The sequence below is a fragment of the Phascolarctos cinereus genome, unplaced genomic scaffold, assembly GCF_003287225.1.
Source record: "Phascolarctos cinereus isolate Bilbo 61053 unplaced genomic scaffold, phaCin_HiC Scaffold_4;HRSCAF=312, whole genome shotgun sequence".
Lineage (NCBI taxonomy): Eukaryota > Metazoa > Chordata > Mammalia > Diprotodontia > Phascolarctidae > Phascolarctos > Phascolarctos cinereus.
The window spans coordinates 380,090,318-380,113,300 of record NW_027555847.1 but is presented as its reverse complement, the minus strand read 5'-3'; the positions used below and the strand labels follow the sequence as shown (position 1 = coordinate 380,113,300).

At 38.6% G+C, this 22,983-nt stretch overlaps 1 protein-coding gene across 2 annotated transcripts in view; it reads left to right on the top strand.

Annotated features, from left to right (window-relative positions):
• The first annotated feature begins 16,280 nt into the window (after positions 1-16,280).
• Positions 16,281-22,983, top strand: part of SETBP1 (SET binding protein 1) — a 537,494-nt gene continuing 530,791 nt past the window's right edge. Inside the window, exon 1 of one of the 2 annotated variants that reach the window (XM_020985737.2) lies at positions 16,281-16,484. The gene's annotated coding sequence lies outside the window, so the exon portion shown is untranslated. Of the gene's footprint in view, positions 16,485-21,590; positions 21,656-22,983 lie in introns of those variants that run through there. The other variant, XM_020985739.2, reaches the window with a different exon arrangement.

The following is a 22,983-nucleotide window of genomic DNA, read 5'->3' as shown; positions in this document are numbered from 1 at the left end:
TGCTGGGCTTATTCTCTCTTGGGTACCCTACCTCCTTTGCCAAGCATATTAACCCTACTCCAGTTAGTCTTAAGTTATTTGATGATTTTCAGAACTACCTCATACCCCACCCCCCATCTACTAGTAGATATTTTGGTAAGCAACTCTATTCTCTGCAAGGGAGGGCTACATCTTTTTCAGCCATCTTTACCATTTGCTGGCAGGTGTGCTGACTATAAAGCCTCTCTCCTGCAAGGGACAGCTGCCCCACTTTTGGTGAGCTCTTTCAGCCCCTCACTGTGCCCTATTTATAATCCATCAGTGGTGGGGGTGGTAGTGGTAGTGCTATGAAATATTCCCTCCACACACTTCATTCAGTTCCTCTTCCTCTCAATGCAACATCATCAGAGCATTAGAAAGAACTTTAGAGATCACCTAGTCCTATTCCCTATCAAAAACAAAAATCCCAAGCACATATTGATACCAACCCTGAATAAGAGAGAACTCAAATTAATATATATTGTGTTGTATCTTTCTATTTCTATGTATATTAATCTCTCCCTAATAATTATACTATATAGGCAACTACTTGTTTCATCTATAGGTAAGGTTGACCCTATTGGCTTCAACATAACTTAGGTTTCCCCACACAGAAATCAAAATCTCCCCAATCATCTACTCTAGTTGCTCCCCCTTAAGCATAGCATTGCCCAATAGAGGTTGTATGAAATAAAGAAGGCATCCCAGGAGTTAGTAATAAGGTAAAATTTCCAACTGGCCTTCCAGTTCATTCTAGCCTGACAAGGCCAGAGATGGGAAACTTATACTTTAAAAGAAGTCGGAGTAGGTGACTAATATGATTCAATGCAATTCAATTCAATTCAGCAAGTATTTATTGCACTACTCTGTAACCAGCACCAAGCACAGGAGTAAAGAAATAAGATATTAATAAGAAATGTAATTAGAATTTAAATTTGAATTTTCTCTTGAAAATATATAGGTAGGACTTACATTTGAAATTTATCGTACTAATCATTGGATTTGGATTAGATAGATAACTGGCTTAGGATGTACATCTATGAGATTGATGGAAAAAAAAACTATTTTCACAAGTACCACATCATTTTAATTTAGAGGCGAGAGGGTATCACAGTACATAGGCCACTGAAACTGGAGTCAAGGAGACCAGAATTCAATTCCATCCTCAGATACTCCCTGTGTGACCCTAAGCAAGTCATTTATCCTCTCTGTGCTGTCATATCCTCATCTGTAAAACATGTATAATAATAGCACCTACCTCCCTTGGTTATTGTGAAGACTAAATAAGACAGTATTTATAAAGTACCTTGCAAACAAAGTGCTTTATAAATGCTACCTATTATTATTTGAGTCTCAAAATCCCCATTGTAAAGTAAGTAGGGCAGGTTACAAAGGAGAACGTTGATACTCACCAAAAGGTTAAGTGATGACTAAGTTCACACAGATGACAGTCCCATAACCAAGACTAGAAGCCAGATCACCTGATTCTGAGTACAGGTGTTTCCAATAGACAATGTCATGTGAGAATGGATGTTTCACAATATTGAAAGTTAGATCAGACTAGGAGTTACTTTCTAAAAGTTACTAGCTGATGCTCCTACTAGCTGTGATCCAATAAGTTTGTCTGGGATCAAACTGAAAGATCACATCTGTATGGTATGGACCTGTCAGTAGTGCCTCTGGTCTTTTTTACAAGAAGACACCTAACTTAAGGATGTAAATTTGACTAGGTGACTAAGAGACGCTCCTCTCTAGGGAGGAGAGGGGATTAATAGAGTTAAAGAGAAATAACGATGCTGACCTAATTCACAAGATTGTAATGAACTAATTAAAGATTGTAAAGAGCTTAGAAAACAAAGAACTACATTAGTGCTAAGTAATATTAATACTAAAACTAATTCACTGTTACTAGCCATATCAAGTTTCCCAGAACATTAACACAAACATGCCTCACTTTGCTTGCCAACTCCTAAGATGGCGCACTTAGATAACTAAACTTCATTACCTTTTATTCATTGCTCCCACACCTCCTCCTGAATTGGTTTCTCTTCTCCATGTCCTATTTTTACTAGCTGTCAAGATCAAGCATCAAAGAGTGTGGGATTAATTACTCTGGTTTCACTCTGGTGAAACAGAAAACAGAAAAGTCAGTTTCCTTATAATTTTTTAATTGAATTCCTTTTTTGTAGGTATCCTGCTGGAGTTCATATACCATACCCCTGTCCCTATGGACACTGAAGAAGTAGCTATATCTATATTTTGCAGCCAAATAGTACTTTCAATTTTTCAGAACACTTTTATGTCTTTTGTCTCTAGGTCATCAAGTAGACTTGAAGATTGTGAAGTAGATGGTGAGAAGTTTGTTATCCCATTTTACCAATGAGGAACCTAGGACACAGAGACTGGACAGTTTGCCTGGCTAGTGATGACCAATGACAAAAACAGTTTCTAGACCTCAAATCTTCTGGAATCCAGATCTCTACTTTCTCCACTAGACTGTCATGATAATAACATTTTGGCTGAAACAAATGCCTCTTTTGTATCTGACAGCTTCTGTATGTGTAGTCTTAGAGGTGGAACACCTCTACCACGCTATAGGAAATCCATTTTGTTTCTATGGTGATAATATACCCATCCTGATCTTGAAGTCATAGATAACAGCATTTCAAGTTAGAAAGGACTGTAAACTTGACAGCAGAAATCATTCTTTTTTTGTCTGATTCCCCAGCTCTTAGCACAGTGACTTGCACATTCTAGGTACCTAATAAATTCTTGTGGAATTCAATTAAAACAAACCTTAGTTATCATCCAGTGTAAGCTCATAGAAAGTAGTAGACTCAGTAGTAGATCATTTTTTCACTATACCACATTTCTTCCAACACTAAAGCAAAGATTTTATAATTGATCCTAGAGGTGATAGGGAGCCACTGAAGTTTAATCGAATGAGAGGTAAGGTCAGCTCAATGCTTTAGGAATATCACTTTGCCAGCTGAGTGAAAGATGGGCTAGACTGGGGAAAGACTTGTGACAGGGAGACCAAACAAAAGGCTATTGCAATAATCCAGGTGTGAGGTGTTTAAGTCATGTATTGGGGTGGTAGCAATGTCAGATGAGAAGAGAGGGTTTATAGGAGAGAGATTATGAAGTAAAATCCACAGGACTTCGCAAGGTACATAGACAGAAACTGAAGAGTCAAGGATAATACCTAGGTTGTGAACCTGGGATACTGGGAGATGGCGGTACCTTCAAGAGTAATAGGGAAGTGAGGAAAGATTTAGAGAAAAAAGATAGATAATTAGTTCAATTTAAGAGTCAACATGGGAGCTGATGAGATTATCAAATGAAGTATTATAGAGGGAGAAGAAAAGAGGACCCAGAACAGATCCCCATGGGACAACCAGGGTTAATAGGCATTACCTGAATGAAGATCTAGTAAAGGAGACTAAGGAGTAATCATATAGGTAGGATGAGAACCAGGAGAGAGTAACCCTGAAAATATAGAGAGAATAGATTATCGAAGGAAGAAGGTGATTGACAATGTCAAAGGTTGCAGAGAAGTCAAGAAGGATAAGGATTGAGAAAAGGCTATTAGAGTTGGCAATTAAGAGATCCTTAGTAACTTTGGAGAGAGCATTTTCAGTAGAATAATGAGGTTGGGAGCCAAGTCAGAGTTAAGAGAGTTGTTGTGTGGTTTGTCCTTTATTCCTGAAGAGGACCATGACATCAGAGAGATGATGACATGACTTATGATTAACTTTGATTTGAGTGAGGGAGGACTGTGCAAAGTCACCAGCCTCACTTTCTTCTCCAGAGCCTCTGGGTCCAGTGGCCAGATATGAATCAGGACAACTGAAGAGGGCCCAGGCTGCAGTGGGAGACCTTGGCCTTTCTAAGCTAAGGTCTTTCCAGGTTCTCACTTTGAGTGAGGCAACACCCATTCAGTGAATAGGTCTCTTTAAGAAATGAGTCAAGGAATGGCAATAATAATAATAATAATAATAATAATAACAACAACAACAACAACAACAGTAATAAAACAATCACACTAAGAGGGGAAGAGCCTCAGGGTTGCTGTCCAAAAAAGAAACAGTTACTATCTACATTCACTCTGAGCCAGGAGGGCTCAAAAAATTACCATTAAGTGGTATATGGGCAGGGACCTCTTTTGGCACGGCTTCATGATTTTTCTCCAGTTTCATTCATCAGCATACATATAAGAGCAAAAGTGGAAGATGGTAAGAGTCATCCAAAGCTGAACTTTGTCAGGGAGTGATTCATGATTGGTAATATAAAAAAAGGGCAAGAGACTCAAGAGGACAATGTAGAATTAAATTGGTTCACCAATGTCAACCTCTGAGAGTTTGGTCTAAAAAAAAACCAAACAAATCAGGTTATCTGAGTCCATGTTTTGTTCTCTCAGAGCAGGTGGTCATGCACTGCATAGGAGGTAACAGTTTGAAACTGAGATCCTAATTTGGGGGTTGGGGTATATAGTTTATATGTCCTTTGTAGAGTAGGTATTCCCAAGGGGTGCCTGTCAACTCTGATTGGTTAATACACTGGGAGATGGACTATATTAAAATGAGGATCTTGGGGTACATGCCTTAGGTCACTTAAATCTTGGTCAAAGAGACATCAATTTCCATATCACCTGTCTTGATAATAAGAGAATCAAAATTTCCCCAGACCTTCTAGGCAACACAATGAGCAGTAATATACCCATTAGCCCAAACTTAGAGTTTCTTTCACTGTCTAATTAGATCTTGGTCTGGGTAAATCTTTAAGAAAGATTTCCCACACTTATTGATAGCTTGGGTTGGGGGTTGACTAGGATAAGTATGGGAGAAGAGGGATAGAGAAAGCTCTGAGTCTTCAAGATAATGGTTACTAACAAAAATCATTTTTCATGCCAAGTTGTCATGATGGGAAAGGAAGGAGAAAGTAATACAGCCAGCACAGCTTGAAAATGGGGGGATTAAGGTATTAGAGGTCATGGTATAGACAAGAAGAGGATTTGAAATGACTAGGCAAAGTGAGAGACAGAATGACAATGAATTTTGATCTGATAAGGTAATTTCAAAGCTTATGATCAATACAGCAGTGCATTTGCAGTTGATAGGAAGATCCAAAGGTATGACATCTATGTGTTTGGCCAAAGTGAGGTGAAGCAGTAGATTATGTAAAATGAGTAAGTTAAGGAATTGTGAGGTTAAGGTATTTGATGGAGTATCAAGATATCATATGATATCATATGATATCAATATATGAGTACAGGAACTGAGGACAAAAGAAAGTCTATGAGCCATGCACTGAAGTCATTGTGGAAAGAAGGGAAGTATGCTGGAGGTTGGTATACAATAGCAACCAGAATTTTTATTGGGTGGATTGAGTGAACCTCAAAGGAGAAGAGGTTATTGAGTGAGGATAGTAGGAGGTGATTTTGCAAATAGAAATAGAGAACAAGGAGTATTCTAACTGTCTCACTTCAACCCTTGAGTTGGGAGAATAGGTGAAAACAGCCAGGACCAGGAAGGTAAGCCAGGGGGACTGTGTTGTCAGAAGAGAGCCAGGTCTCAATGAGAATCAAAAGGTGGAAGGATTGGGAAAGGAAAAGATTTAAAGATTTAAGAGGGAAGCAAGTATGTTACCTATGGAGCAGGCATTCCAGAGAGCACAGTGAAAGGCTTGGGTAAGTTTAGAGTGGAACATGGAAGGGGATTGGGAAGAGTTGGGTTGAGGGGAATTAGAATAAAGGATCAAGCAGAGAGAGACAAAGAATTGGGTTTGCATGATGACAATCAGTAAGGGGTTTAGAATTACTAGGATGAGGAGGGTATGAGCAATAAAGAGTTTGTTAATCATTGAGAAATGAGTTCAGGTAGTTTTCATTGTACATGGAGGCTCAAGGTAGAGTTCTCTTGGGGCCTTAGGAAGTTTCAGTTCAGGGAACGAATGATGGGGCTGAGAATGGTGTTACTCCGCTTCCCCCAAGACAGGAGACTGACTGGAGATTTAATAGAAGAGTCTTTCCCCTTTTCCCTAGAAGGGAGGAGTCTGATGCTTGAAAGAATGGTGTTTCTCAAAATAAAAATGAATTTTTTAAAAAAAAGAGTGCCTTCCAGCTATACTTTATATGTCTTTATATATCTTAATTACATGTTGCTTCCTGAATTCGAATATAAGTTTCCTGAAGGCAGGAACCATGTTTTGCTACCCCTTTTTTGTACCCCTGATGCTTAATACAAACAAAACAAAACATGGTGTTTAAGTTGAAGGGGACAGGACAATAGCTGTCTTCCAGTACCTTTCCAAACTTATTATATATCATTCATCTTCCTACACATTACAGTCTGGCCTAGGTGACCTTTTTGTTGTTCATAAAACACTCTGCAGTTCCTGTCTCCAAACTTTTGTTCTGAATGTTCTTTTTGCCTGGAATTCACTTCTTCCTCTCCTTTACGTTTTAGAATTTGTTTCCTTCAAAACTCTACTCAAACTCCACTTTCTACAAAAAGCCTTTTTCTGAATCCCTGCCCCAGATACTAATGGAATCTTTTCTTCCACCACCATTACCACCCACAAAATTTATCTTATTTGTATTTTATAAATACTTAGTTATATGCATACTGTCTCCCCTGCTAGAACATAAAACTCCTTGAAGTCAGTGACTATTTCATTTTTGGTTTTGTATCCCCAATGCCTTGAACAGTGCCTGGCACATAGGAGGCACCAAATAAATATTTGTTCATGGATTCATTCAGATTTGAAGGACTTTTATGTGGAGGAAGGATTCAATTCCTTTTGATTGACCCCAGAGGACAAAACTAAGAGCAATGAGTATAAGCTGAAAAGAAGCAAATTTAAAATATATGGAGGGAAAACTTCCTGATAATTAGAGTTGTCTGAAAGTGCAATGGGCTGTCTCAGAAATGAGTGGATTCCCCCTAACTGGAGGTCTTCAAGAAAAGGCTTGATGACCACTTGTCAGGTTTGGGATAAAGGGAATTCTTATTTAAGTCTAGGTTGAACTATATTGCCTCTGGGTTCCCTTTCAACTTTGAGATTCTGGTATTCTGTCTCTCTAGGGTACTCCAGGGGCAACTTACCTCAGGCAGCATCCTATGCTTCTGATCTTTTCCATCCCAATTAAATTTTCTCTGACCTACATCTCATTCCTGAATCTCAATCTCTCAGATATTCTGTTTTTTTGTAATGTGTTCATGGAGGGTAATATGTTCACATGCCACTCTCCCCAATTATATCTTACATTTTAAGAGGAGATTTGAAGAGATGATGTTTTAAGCCAAACAACTGAATTATAAGAATTCCAAGTGTAGTGTACTACAGTAAGTACATTTAAGGGTAGAGAAGCTTTCAACATCTTTTAAATTAAGTGGGCAGTTACCTACTTCAAGGAGCCTTAAACTGGCCCTGCCCTCCTTGATTGGAGCATTATCAAAGGAATAAAGGGCCTATTAAGTTTGACTTTGCTCATTTTCCCCCCAATAACCCTATTATAAACATTAGAGGGAGCACAGAACTTGAAGGTAGTGGACATACGGTTGCAAATTGCCCATGGGTTGAGTATCATTTTCCATAACTTCCAAGTGTATTCAACAAGTAGCTTCTAGCCTTCAGACAACTTTCCTCATTTCAAAGTTCCTCTGTTACTTCTACTAGCCTTGCCTCTGCTTCTACCACTTTAAAGAAGTGGCTAAGAGATCTCAAGGTGTTGAGCTGTGGAATAGTGATGAGGGGAATGCATTTTAGCTCAACACAAAAAGGCCATTCTCAATTCTGTAGAAAAAAAGCTTCCTGACTCAGAGGGAGATTTTTATTCAGAAATTCTTACTCTGGATTGATTCTAGCATCATGCTATTGTGGCCCAGAGAAAAAGGGAGTCTTCTGTAGAACAAAAAAATACAACTTGTAAAATTCAGAGTGCTCTCAATTTTTAAATTATGTGCAATAAAATTCTACTCATCCATCAAGACCGAACTTAAACAAGATTTTTCTTTCTCATGGAAAATTTCTTGATTACCCCAATTGGAAATAATGTCTCTTTCCTTTGAACTCTCATACACCATTGTACTACTTTAATATGACTTTTGACTCATTGTCTTGTTTTATGGTTATTTCAGAACACATTAGAGGTCGAAATGTTCATGATCTATCTATATTTCTCTCTAATAATAGGACCCATTTAGCTCTCAATACCACAAGATTATCTAATTTGAAAAAACACTTTGTGGATGGTGAAAATTTGGCTGTGATAGGTAAAGTAATTCATCCAAAGTCACTTCTTGAACAGCTGGTTCATCATGACCCTGGGACTAGAACCTTGATTCCTAATCCAGGGCTCTTTCTAATACATCGTGTTGCCTCCATTTTCATTTCCCTATTTAAATTGTAAGCTGCTAATAGGATCTTAGACTTTTAGAGCCAAAAGAGGCCAGAGAGATCCAACCCTCTCATTTCACAGTAGAAAGCTGAAGGCCAGAATGGTGACTTGCCACAACTGACAATGGGGCAGGAAGGCATTCGAGTAGCTGTCCGCTGACTCCCAATCTTGTGTTTTTTCCTCTGGGAGGGGATGGTATTTTATTGTCCTTTTTTGACCCAAAGTGCTTAATTCAGCATGTTGCACAGACTGGGTATTCAGCACATGTGTGCTGAGTGAATGCGTGAATGAATAGATTTGGAAAGGCTTAATGGAGGGATGTAGGCAGGATTCTATTGGAGCCAGCTCCTATCTCTGATTGTTAAATCTTTAGTGTGAATGTTTGTTCCTTGGAAATCAGGACTGGATTTATTGTTTTGTTGATTGTCTGGACTTATGAAAGAGATGGAGAAAATGTTAATAATGCAGATCAAACTTAGAAGTGTGTTGTGCCTAAAAAGCCAGTTGTTAATCTGTTGGTATATTTCCAGAATCCCCCTGGATGCAGGCAATTAGACAATATCAGGAATGGACTTCAGAGGCCATCTTGCACAACCTATACTTCACAAGAATTCCCTTTGCAACATATTAGACAAATAATCAGACAGTCTTTGCTTGAAAAATTCACTTGCAAGATTTTGGATTATTTTTTGAGGCAGTCTATTGTACATTTGGGTAGATCTAATTGTTAGGAAGCCTTTCCTTAAATTGAGCCTAACTCTGACTCTCTGTAATTTCCGCCCATTGTTCCTGGTCCTGTCCTCTGAAGCCAAGCAGAATAATCAGAATCCTGTTTCCACTAGAAAATCCTTCAAATACTACAAATCAGCTATAACATACCTTTAGGAGAAGTCTTCTAGTTATCAGGTTAAATGTCCTAAATTGCTTTAATGAATTCTTGTATGACATAGTCTCAAGACATCTGGGGATCACCTTAGCTGTCTTCTTCTGGACACTCTCCAGGTTATCCATGTCCTTCCATAAAGGTAGTGGCCAATTCAATGAACACAGTAATCCAGATATAATCTGACCAAAGAAGATTAAAGTGTGATTAAGATTAAGAAGATTAAGGTATCTCTCTTTCTTGATGATAGCTATGCCTGCTTTAAATGCAAACTAATTGTATTAGCTTTTTTTAAAATGTTATATTGCCCTGTTGATTCATATTGAACTTACATCATAAGATTTGTCATCCAGTCACATCTCTTTTAACTTGTACTTTTGAAGTTTATTTCTTGAACCCAAATTTAAGACTTGACATTTGTTGGTAATGAAGTTCACCTTATTAGCCTCACCCCAGTGTGTAGTCTATGAATACATATTTTGGATCCTGGAACTGTAATCTGTTCCAAAACCATGTAATCATTACATCCACTAGCCTAAATGGATAATATAAGGGACTTCATGAAATGATTTAGTGAAATTTAGGTAAACTATAGCATATATTCAATATTCAATTGTTCTGACAGTCTGGTATACCTTTCAAAAATGGAAATGAGTTTTATGTAACATGACCTGTTCTTGATGAAGCCTTGCAATGCTCTTCATTGTCACTACTTCATTTTTTAGATATTCACAAACCAATCCTGTGAAGTATGTTCCAGGATTTTGATAAGAATCAAAGTCAAACTTATTGGCCTAAAAATTGCACTTTATTCCTTTATTAAAAATCAGGATAAATTTGCTCTTTTCCAATCCTGTGGCTTTTCTGCCACTCCACAATATTTTGTAGGTCGTTGGCAATAGCTCTGCAATCAAATCTGCTGGTACTTTCCATATCCTAGCATGAAGTTCATTTGGGTCAGATAACTTGCACAGATTATGGGCGTCTTACTGACTTCTTACTTATCTTGGATTCAATTGAACAAGCATGTATTAAGCACTTATATTGTGCCAGGCATTGGACTAAGCACTGAAGATAATGACAAGCAATCCTTACTTTCAAAGAGCTTACTTTCTACTGGAAAAAAACAACACGAACAAAGATAAGTGAATGAATGAACACATATATACATACATGCAAAATATGTATAAAGAACTTGGAAGAATAGACCATTAACACCTAGGAGAGTCAGGAATTTAGGGTTTTAAGTCCCCATTAATCTTTTTTTCTGTCTCCTTTAGTCCAAGAATCATTTTTTGTGGCACAGAAAGGAGAAGCAAAATAAGTTGTCATTCTATTTTCCCTGAAAAAGTACTTTTGGGTACTTTTTAGAGTCAATGGAGTAGATAACTGCTCCAAGCTTTCCCCCTTCTCTTATTCCACTTCCCTCCTTAAGCAATCATTCCTCACTCATTGAGTAAAACTATGAAAGCACATTATATCTGTTGGCCAATGTAGTATTTGCAAAACAAGCAAGGTAGTGCCTCAAGAGGCTTCATAACTAGGGCTCTGGGAAGGAACAAAGAGCCCAATCCATTGAGGAAAGGTGCAAGTACGAAGGTTATCAACATGAGTAAATGTCACATATCAAATGCAGTAGACAAGGTCCATGATGGCATTCTGTGGAGAAATTAAACACAACAGATTCAGGCAATAGTAATAAGGTTTGTTGTTGTTTAGTTGTGTCCAACTCTTTGTGACTCTATTGACCCTACTGTCTGGGGTTTTTTTGACAAAGATCCTGGAGTGGTGTTCCATTTCCTTCCCTAATAGATTAAGGCAAACAGAGGTTAAGTGACTTGCCCCAGATCACACAGCTAGGAAGTGTCTGAGGAGAAATTTGAATTCAGGTCTTCCTGACACCAGACCCAGTGTTCTATCCACTAAGCCACTTAGCTTCCCCTAGTAATAAGGAGGAGACTGGAAATAGTAGTGCAGATGACATTGTGAATAAGGATTAGTTTGGGTTGCTCTTTTCTGGTGACAAAATTGACATTAATTCTAACCATTAATCACTAAAGGCTATTTTATAATTAGCAAAGCACTTTCTTTCCAAAGAAGCCATGTGGTAGGTAGTGCAAATATGATCTCCTTAACACCCAGTAGAAAATCAAAGACAAAAGAAGATTAAGATTTACCCCTGAACCTATAGCTACTAAGTAGAGGAACTTGAACTTGAAACCATGTCTTCTGATTCTATGTCCAGCAGTCTTTTCAATGCTGCTTCATATGATAGGATATCTTTTTATAATTTTAAATATTTTCCTTCTTTCAAAAGTAAGTTTGCTTTAAATACTAGCCTAGCCTAGATTCAGACCAATACTACGCATATACACAAGGCATTTCAATACATTGTAATTGACATCATTCTAATGCAATGCCCCAAAAGTCACACTATTAGTTAGACTACATCAGAACCTAATGGGTCCAAAGAAAATGTCTAATTCATTTCTGCTTGGGTGTGGGAGGTTTGTGGGAGAGGGTGGGACTGGAAACTAAAATATTACTTACTATCTTTTTGCATTTGGTGAGTACCTCTTTTTTTGGTTCATACCTGGCTATTACCGTATTGCCATTTCTAACCAGAAAGTTTGTATGTAAAACAAACAAAACCTATTGTTGCTATCACTCCTATTTTAATATATTGACTCAAGGTATTAAAAAGTCAGCACAACTACCCCATTGTTCTCTTTTGTGTTCTGGGAAAAGAAAATTAAGCAGAGGCTCTTGGACAGGGACTTCAGGCACCCCAGAACCTCAGAGTTAGATGGAATCTCAATGGTCAACTCATTCAATCCTAACAAAAAAAAGAATCCTCTTTACAAAAGGGACAATAAGTGATCATCCAGACAATGCCAGACTCTATCCTGGGGGCAGCCTAGTCCACTTCTGGTTAATAGTTAGCATGTTTTCCCTTAGATCTGTACCTAAACCTGCCTCTTTGCAATTTCCACCCATTGCTCCTAATCCTACCCTCAGGGGCCATGCAACAGATATCTAATCCTTCTCATGCCTACAAACTTTCAAAGACTTGAAGACAGAAATAATTCCTCCCTCCCTGCAAAACTTCTCTTCTCCAGGCTAAAAACTCTCAGTCTTTCTATAGACCCTTACATGGAAATATCTTGAAGTTATTGAAGGTCATTTTCCATCTTATCAATGTCCTTCCTAAAATGAAACAGAACAGAACACAGTTCTCCAGGTGTGATCTGACCGACATGGAGTACAGTGGCAGTATTGATTCTTGTTCCAAACACTATGCCTTTCAATGAAGCTATGTGTCACATTGTCCTTTTGGGTTGCCACACCACCCTAAGCATAATATTATGCTGGAGGATTCTTAGAAATCCAATCTTGTAGTTAAAGCCTTTGGGATAAAGCATAGGGCACTGGGGTGAGAAAAACTTAACTTTTGTATTTTTCTAAATGAGCACATCATTGGGCATATGGGAAACAATCAATAATTAATTGTAGATAAGAAGACCAGAGTGACCTGGAGCAGAATGGATTGGAACTAAATGGAACTGAACAGAATGGGAAGAACTGAATGGAATGGAATTGAAATGAACCCCTGGCTGTGCTATTGCTTCTCAGGGTACTGGTAGGAACTTGGAGGCTCTGTTAAATGACACTTAATTTCCTCTACAGACTCATCAGGATCACAAAGTTCATAATAACTCTTGTGTTTCCCAGTGAGCAGGGAAAATGCTCATCAAAGGATAGATCCAGGGAGTCCCTGCTCCTTTGAAAAAGGCACTCTCACTTGCTTTTCAGTGAAGAGCCTTGTTATTATGGTGAATCATGGGTGAGATGGGGTTGTGGGTGGACCTCAAAGTTTCATAAGCAGCCATGGCTGTGATACAGGGTGGAGGGCAGGGCAGAGATCCAAGACCAGCAAGTCAATGAAAGGTGCTGATGGAGGAATGAATTGGCTTAACTTATGGGAGGGTGTGGTGCCAAGTAAGCTCAGGCCACAGGGCCAAGCACATACCGAGAGTTTTTACGGGGCCAGAAAACTGGGCCTGACATGGAAACAAATCATAAAATTCCATCCAAGAGCTTTTGGGAAGGGCTTACTTTTGTGCCAGCCACTGTCCCAAGATAATGGCCCAGACAGAGGCTGAGTGAGTACTGTGGGAATTTCACATATAGGACAAGCTACTGTGGAGTTTCCTTAAAGTTAATTGTCGTGCTGAAGAATAGACCAGTCAGGAATCCAGCTACCTAAGACTCTATCAGTAATGAGAGACTAAGCATGTAAATGAGTCAGTACTGTATTCTTCCATATTGTTTTTCCCTGACAGTAGAAATGGGAGAATCTCAGAGTCACATGCTCAGTCAGCACTTTAATTAGCCTAGTCAGGGTCCAGTTTTCATCTCATAGTAGCCAATGCCCCTTCAACCAGGACCAGCTAAAAGCCATGGCCTCAGTATCCCTTCTAGTTACCTAGAGATGTCAGAGATTTGCAAGGGCTTCAATCTCTCTTTAGCAGGACACAATATACCATACCATCTTAGCCTTGCAGATAAGACAAGTTGACTTCCTTGACAGTTGTTGGTTATTAAACATACAAGAGCAGTATCGAATATTAGAAAGGATACTGGATATGAAAAAGAAGAGCTGGATTTCTCTAGCTATATAACTACATATAACTATAAGCAAGTCACTCCCCCTCCTGCCCCCCCCCCACAGCTTCCCAGAGTTTCCTCATCTATAAAATATGGGGTTAAATTAGTTGGCCTCTGAGGTCAATTAAAAGTCTAAGTCAATCATCTCATGATCTCATGACCCCTGCTTAGAAAGAGAAATTCATTAACCTGCTCCCAAAACTGTGTTACAGCCCCTACACATTTCTTCTGGGGTCTTCAGCACACATCTTACGATATCACCATTCAATAAACCTCAGTAGCTCCCAATTACTTCCAGAATCAAACATAAAAAAAACCTTTGGGCTTTTAGAGCTTTTCATAATCTGGACCCGTCCCACCTTTTCAGTCATCTTCTACCTTACTCCTTTACTCTGCAGTCCAATAACACTAGCCTCCTGGCTATTTCTCCCAGAGGGCAATCCAGCTCCCAAATCTAAGCATTTTCACGGGCTGTCTCTCATGCCTAGAACTCTCTGCCTCCTCATTTCTGCCTCTTGGCTTCCCTCAAGTCTCAGTTAAAATTCCACCTTCTGCAAGCTTTTCCTAGCCCTCCTTAATCTTACTGCCTTCCCTCTGAGACTATCCCCAGTGTATGCTGTATACATCTTGTTTGTACATAGTTGTTCGTATGTTGTCTTTCCCATCATATAATGAGTTCTTCCAGAGCTTGCACTTTTTTTTTGCCTTTTTTTGTTTGTATTCCTAGCACATAGTGCAGTGCATAATAGGTAGCTGACATTTAACAAATGTTAGTTGACTGACTATAAAGCTGCCTCAGTCAGAGGTTTGGAATTTGCTTTAGCTAGTAAACCCATGCATTTAGACAGATAGGGTTCCAGGAAGTCACAGAAAGTCAGACCAACAAGAGTAGTGCTAGTAAGCAAATAACACCCAAAGGACTCCAATTCTAGATCTGATACTATTTGCTTCCTGTCCTGTTCCATGTCATTTTTTATATGTGGGTGTCTAAGTTTATAGGTGTCAAAACCAAAAGGAGATTAGAAGCCTACAATAGAACCCTGGCTTAATTCTTCTGCCTGGGAGACTTGAGTCTTGGTTAAAAGTGGATAGACATGTCACTTAAGTTTTTTGATAAATTAAATATAGAAAGGACTAGGTAGGCAAACCGTCAGAGAGGATCCAAGTAGCCTTTGTAGAAAGAAGGGAAGACTTCGGTGATGTGAATAGTGGCCTGGGAGTGTGGATTAGGAAAATCACTCAGGGTTCCCCCTCTCCCAAGTCCAGTGAATTTATACACTGGCTCCATTCCCTATCCCTAGACCATTGTCCACATGACTGAAGGTTTCCTTTATCTCAATAAATGGTTCACTTCACCTCTGCAGACCCCAAGTTCTTCATCTGTAACATGAGAGGATGATGTAATATAAAAAAAAAAAGAATGCTGGGTTTAAGTCAGAAAGATCTTGATTTAAAATCCACCTCTTGACACTTATTGGTTGCATGACCCTAGGCAAGTTACTACTGATCAGTCAGTTAATTTGTAGGTGCCTCCTGTAACTTCCAAGGAGTTGGATTGTTCTTAATAGGTAACGGGAGAGGATTAGATTAGTTAATCCTAAAGTCACTTTCAATCCCCATATTCTAGAATTCTATAATTTCTAAGGGTCTTTTAAAAGCATTATTGAAAAATAATGTGACTGGTTCACCAAAGCCTGATTCCTATGATGAAGGCACACTTCTGCTATTGTTTGGTAGGAAGGAGGAGTGGACAAGGGATAGTTTCATTTTTGGAAATAAGCCAACAGCCAATAGACCAGAGTGGCCAGGAGGAATCAGACTAAGGGTCTGCTGAGCAAAAATAGTAAGTCAAATATTATACTTCCAGGCAGTGAGATAAGTTCAGATGGTTGGTACACAGAAGATCTTACTTATTTCTACAGGTAAGGCTGGGGAGTGCAAGAAGAATCTAGAGCAGAAATCATAGAATTGGCATGAGCAAAATTAGTGAGCAGAGTCAAACTCAGGTCTTAGAGCAGAGTGTCAAGGGAGAGATGGCCCATGATATAGTATAAAATACAAATTTGGAGTCAACAGGAGCCTGAGTACAAATCCCACCTCTCATATTAACTGTGTGGCTATGAAGAAGTTACTTAATCTTGTTGAACCTCAGTTTCTTCAGCTGTGACAAGCAGCTAATAGTACTTACCTCACAGCATTGTTGCAAGGATAAAACGAGACAATGTGTTTTGCTTTGCAAACCTGGTATTGTTACATCATTGTAAGCCATTATTGAAGGATTCCAAGCACTAGGTCCACTTACCACACAATTTCCCAGAAGCTCTCTCTTTCCTTCAATATCTAAAAGCTAGTGGACTAATTCTTGTATTAAGGGAAGGTTTGGCATAAGTAAGGGGATAAATCTCAGAACTGTCTCAATATGCCCCAGACAAAACCCAGTAAGGTCCTGGCAAATTCAACTTTCACACTGTATGTGACTCCCTGGCTGTGACTGCTGTTGTAAATACCTCTCAGGTAAGAAAAAAAGCTGCCTGACAACAAATCTAAAGGGAAAGACTAAGTCAACTGAGTATGAGAGAAGTTATATAGTATTATAAACTTTCAATAACCCTTTCCTCTTGGAGATGACCTGCTTTCAACCAATAATAAATAATAAATAAGTAGTTAATGGCTCAAAATCAAAGCTTTCCTCTTTGTAGTCCCATAAGAAAGCCCCCTAAAATGTGATTTGGAAGAGAAGTTGCCCAAGACCAGCTAAGAGAAAGTCTGTTCCTTATATGTGATTGAGCAAATGTAAATATAAATTCTGAAGCTCTTTCTAGGATTCTAATGAAGTCAAAGTTGTGGGTTTGAAACTGAGGGAGTGGGTAAGGGGGAGGAGAAGGAGGAATAGTACACTTCCCTCTGTCCCCAGACCACAGATATCACCTATAACTTTAGTTACTCAGAGGTGTGCTGGAACCAGCTCTAACTGGTTTTGCAAATTGCTAAAAATCAGAGGCTGATTTATTGGTTTTTTATAGTTTAGATTTAAGAAAGTGATGGGGAAAATGAAAATATTAATGCAGATTGAACTTAAAAGTGTATGTGTCCATACTTCTGCCCACCCCAGAGCCCTATCATTAAATTTTTACTAACATACCCCTGTACTGCTCTATAAACATTGCTTGAACTCAGCAGCTGTACAACAGGTTTAAAGGAATGAAGCCATAACTAAATTGATTGTGGGATAATAAAAATGACAATAATATAACAACAACAATAATGATAATGATAATTGGCATTTTTATATCACTTTGAAGTTTTCAAAGTGCTTTATATCCATTATGTCATTTGAACTTCAGAATATTGATTAGGCATATCATTTGGTCTTCTTGGAGAGACTTGGTCTAGGTTAGGACCAGAGGAAGGAATGTGGATGGTTCAATTGGGAATAATAATGTAAAATAAATCCACTGTGAGTTGGAAAGATCACTGAACTAGGAGACAGAAAACCTGAGCTCTAGTCTAGACTCTAATCCTGGCTAGATGTGATACCTTGGACAAGTCACCTAATTTCTTTTGAGCCTCAGTTTTGCATTTTATAAAAAGAGGAGACTAGACTAGGTAATTTACAAGTCCTAACATTCTATGAAATATTAATGGCAGACCAGAAGCCTTCTCTCTATAGTCAAAGAAAACCAATGAGTAGGCATTGCCAACAAAGTATTATCAACAGCACATGTCTCTGTCTTTTCAGTTATTGTTACTGTGTACATGTATTTTCATACTCCATATATGCTAGGAACAGCTAGGCAGTACTGTGACATCCTGACAGTCAGGGCAGTAACACTGTGGGACCTTGTACTAAGAATTAATTCAGTTCAGAAGCTACAGTGTTTATGAAATAAAAAGAGAGTTACATATGCAGAGATTTAATGAATTGCATCTATCCAGGGCTAAAGTTGCAGAAGCCGTTGATAGAATTTAGAAAGACAATGAGCCATCTATTATATATCCTTTGGTTTATGCTTCTGTTGTCAAGATCTAGGTGGGTTGAGGTCAAGGAGGATAGAGTGATCTGTACTTTTTATCTATTCCCATGACTTGGAGAGAAACAGGAGTGACCCAAACACCTAGGAATTCTGTCAAGTGAGACTTTGGCTTGGGCTACTCTGTGAAGGGCATTTCAATCTTCCCCCAGGGTACAACTTACCCTCTGGCAGGATCTGGCCAGGCATGTGTCCTTTAGCTATGAATGTTGATTATTTCTATTTGTACCTGGGCCTGTATTTATGGATAATCTATTGAGGAAGGAAATATGGCTCAGGTGAGTGGGAGTGACAGGGCTGTATTTAATGGTTATGGCAAATAACCCTCTAACGGCCAAAAGAGCATCATATCTCATGGTTATGATGTCTTCAAAAGGTGATATTTCTGGCTGTGTCATCATAGCTGTGAAAAGCATTTTCTCAGCAGCTGAGAAAAATGGAAAGAACATGGTATGATGGAGGGGCACTACAGACATAGTAGTATTGATCACCCCACCCTCAGCTCCTCAGGTGTCACCTGTGTACAACCAGGGGCTGGTTTTTTTGGGTATACCCTGCAAAGGAGCTTAGCTCCCTGAAACTTTGAATGGAGGACCTGTAGGTATTGTGGAGCTGCCCCATGGAAATATTAGGATGCAGGAAGTTGGTTTTTTTTTTCCTCTAACTCCTCACTCTTTTATTAACACCTGTCTCATAACCTCTGGCACCACCCCTCTACCACATCTAAGCATCGGTGCCCTCATGCTGTACCTGTCTCCCAGATTGTCTTGGTCTATGCCATCCTGTCTTAGTGCATCTTCCAAGCTCTTTTCATTGTCTGGAAGGATAGTATTTGCTTTTTTGCTTTTGCTTAGCGGGACTCTCAGTCCAATCTCTCCTGACCAGCTCTGACCTATTGGCTATTGGCTCATTTCCAAATATAATACCATTCCTTATCCATTCTTCCTTCCTACCCAATAATTTGAGAAGTATAGTTGAGGGAGAATCAGTGCCATCATAGGGAGTCAGGCTTTGAGGAACCAGCCAGGTGACTCAGCAGATAGAATGCTGGGCCTGGAGTCAAGAGTTCAAACTTGGCTTCAGATACTTACTAGCTGTGTGACCCTGGGTAAGTCACTTTATCCCTATTTGCCTTAGTTTTCCCATCTATAAAATGGGAATGATAATAGCTCCTTGGTTTTTGTGAGGATCAAATGAGATAATTGTAAAACATTTAGCACAGATGCTAGCACATAGTAACTGCCTGTATAAATGTTAGCTATTATTATTATTACTTTTATCCTTGTTTCAAGAGTTAATGAAGAAAATTCCAAGATGTGGAAATTATAGAATCACAAAAAGTGGTGCTCAGAACTGAAGCTAATCAGGTTGGCATGATCAGGATCTATGATTTCCTTTCTTATCCCCATTCTGCTTCTCCTAATTTGGTGTTGTATAGCATTTGATCTTTTGGCTACTATCTCATCCCACTGACATATTATAATTATACTAAAACAGCCAGATATGTTCCAGAAGAACTTTTTTTTTGACAACAATTCCTTCCCCATTCTATACTTGTAGAAATTGATTTTTGACACTAATTAAAATTGTTCATAATCTCATTCGTGTTAGCCCATCATCCTACCCAGCTGTTATTTTGTGACACCTTGAGTTTTCCATGCAGTTTGGTTGCTATCATGCCATAAATACAATTTAAAAAAAATTCTATCTATGCCTTCATCCAAGTAATTGATAAAGGAAAAAAAGTTTTGAACAGCACAAGCTCAATGACAGGCCCTCTATTGTAGACTTTACTCCAAGCTGACCCTGACCCATTCAGTCAGCTTCATATCTGCCTAAGAAAACTATAATCTAATCCAGCAGCTGGGAACCTGTGGCCTTGAGGTCACATGTGGACTTCTAGGTACTTTGGTGTGTCTTTTTGACTGAGTTCAAATTTCATAGAACAAATTCTTTTATTAAGAAGATTTGTTCTGTGAAGTTTGGATTCAGTCAAAGGGCCATACTTGAGGACCTACTCCATAGTTCTGTAGCTTATTGAAAAACACAACATAAGAAAATTTGTCAAATGCTTTTCTGAAATATTAGGACATGATGTCTTCTTCATTCCCATAATCTACCAGTTTACTTACCCTGTCAAAAAAGGCATTGAAATTAGTCTGGCCTGATCTCTTTTTGATGGAAATGTGATGTATTTCAGGAATCACTGTTTCCCTTACTAAGCAATCAGAAGCAATTCCCTTATTAAATGTGTTCTAGAATTTTGTCAGGAATAGGCATCAAGCATGCTGATTGATCATTTGAAGATGTCATCACCTCTTTAAAAAGAGAGAGAGAGATTTTCTCTTCTTCAATCTTATAGATCACTTAATGTTCTTCAGTTACTTTCAAAGATTACTGAGAGTGGCTTAACAATCACAGCTTCTACTTCATTTAAGAGAAAGTTTATTCAGGTATGGTGATTTGAACTTAAAACTACCTATTTCCTTATTTATTTCATATTTCCATTCTATAGTAACCATTTTAATCTATCCTTCTCAAATGTATAATGATTTACCTTGGGTAATTAAAAAAAAAAGCAAGCAAATGAGAATTTTAACTATCCTTCCCAAATGCATAATGATCCTCCTTGGGGATGGGGGAAGCAAGTGAGCAAATGAGAACTGAGTGGTTCAGCCTCCCTACCTTTATCATCCTACCATCTACCCAGAGCAACAGTCTTATCTCTTCTTTGATCTTTCTCTCCTTCCCTTTCCTTAGCATAAAAATGGTTCTTTCTTGTCTGTAGTGTGCATCCCCAGCCTTAGCTTATTCTGGGCTTTAGTGCTTGTGACAAAATTCTTATAAAACCATGCTACTCTTTTGTATTCATGCTCAGTTATTTGCCCTTTCATCCATCTTCTATAGATAACTGTTTCAAATCTGAGTCAGCCAAGGTGTTTTCTGTGCATCCAACAGTTCTCTTTAGGCAGTACCCCCTTTACTCAGAATTCTTTTTGGTTGCATCTCTCAAATTTCATTTTGAAAGCTTCCCATTCCTCTTAAGCTGACTTCCCCTACAGAATGCCCCTGCAAAACATTAGCCCATTGAATCCTATTTAAGCTTATTCTGAATCATTTTAAATCTGCTCTCCCCAAGTTTAAAATGCATTTCAAGCTATACCCAGATTCTCCCCTTCTCTGTCAATACTTTATGACGAAATAATCATTTGACCGTGATTCCTATGGTAAATTCAAAGCTGGAAGTGAACTAAGAAGTCATCCTGTCCAGCCCCTTCATTTTACAGATGAGGATACTGAGGCCCAGAAAGGTTAAGTGACTTACCTATGGTCACATACATTGTGAGCCAAGATTCAAAATTAGTTCTTCTCACTCCAAATTCTTTCTTCCTTTCCCCTGTACTATATTGTCTTTCCTTTTCCTTGTTCAAAATCAGGTCCAGCACAGCAATTCTCCATATTCTTTCCTCTATCTTTTGAAGGATGAAATCATAATTAAGACAAGTCACAAACATATCAGCTGCTGGGCTTTTGGCAGAGAGAGAGAGAGAGAGAGAGAGAGAGAGAGAGAGAGAGAGAGAGAGAGAGAGAGAACCAGCAGATGTCTGCTTAGTTGGAATGTCCCAGGATGACAATGCCATGGATCTGTGACAGGTTTGTGATTTTTTTCCCAAACTCCTCATCTAATTCCTCCACCTTTCCAGGTGGTGTGTAGTATATACCCTTAGAAAAATATTGTTTCTGTCTTTGTTGATCCTCACCCAAATGTTCTCCATCGTGTCCCTACCCCAGTTCCAGGTTTCCTCACGTAAGGATAAATTCTTAATATACAATGATACTTGAGTTTCTCTTTATATTATACTCCTTTAAAATAAGACATCCCTGTCCAGAGCTAAATTCCAGGCCCAAATCCCATTCTATCTAGTCTCAATGATGTTTATGATATCAACTTTGCATCCTTACATTTCCATTTATCTATCTATACCTCACATATGTCTATTAGACATCTGAGGAAACCAGTTTTGTCTCTTTTCTTAGATACTGTGTACTGTGAATGACTGATGCTCTCTTCTTCAACTGAGGTATATATAATGCTTTAAGATTTGCAGAACTTGTTATATAAATTATCTCATTTCATCTCCATATCAGACACATGAGAGTACAAGGTACCATATTCATTATTAAGCCCAGCCAACAAATTAATAAACTGAGGCTGAGAAGTGATTTGCTTCTGAAAAATTGTTAAAATGGGTTCTAAGCAAAATTACAACTTATGTCTCTTCTGACTCTGAGCCTAGCTCCCTTTCCACTACTCTGTTATACCACTATTCTCTCTAGTATTAGACTTACTAAATCTATGTGAATAGTTTCCTGCCTCCTCATCCCTTTTCATTTTAAAGCTTTCTTTATTAGATCTGCACAGCTCCAAAAGTTGTAATGTACTTTTAAGCATACCACTCAAATATTTGTTGATTGAAATTGACTTGACTATATGCATGTGTATCGTTCATTCTTGGCAACTACTTCAAATTTATACAGATTAGAGCCCAAGGAGGACAGCTAACTACCATTCTCAGAATTCTATGAATAACCTTGCAGAGCTTTACTTCTATACTATAGCTAATGAGCCCCCACCAATGCTCTTTTCAGTAACAATCAGACAGTAGATTTAATTAGGTTTGAGCAAAGGCACTTACTAAAATGATAAAGCAAGAAATAGTAGTTACAAAAACATTTCCCCAAAAAAGTTTGGTGTATATTCCCATACAAACAGCATCCATAAGATAAGTGGGCTCAAACTTGGAGTACAATGGTAGTGAGGAATATATGTATAGAATACATGTGGCAAACTCACAATTGCTGCTACAGATAGCTTTTTCTCTCTTTAATATAGTCCTTATAAAGTTCCCCTTAGGAAACTCGGCTGGACTCAGAAACTGTGATTTCCTAGAGCCCACAAATGGAACTTCTTTCAGCCATAG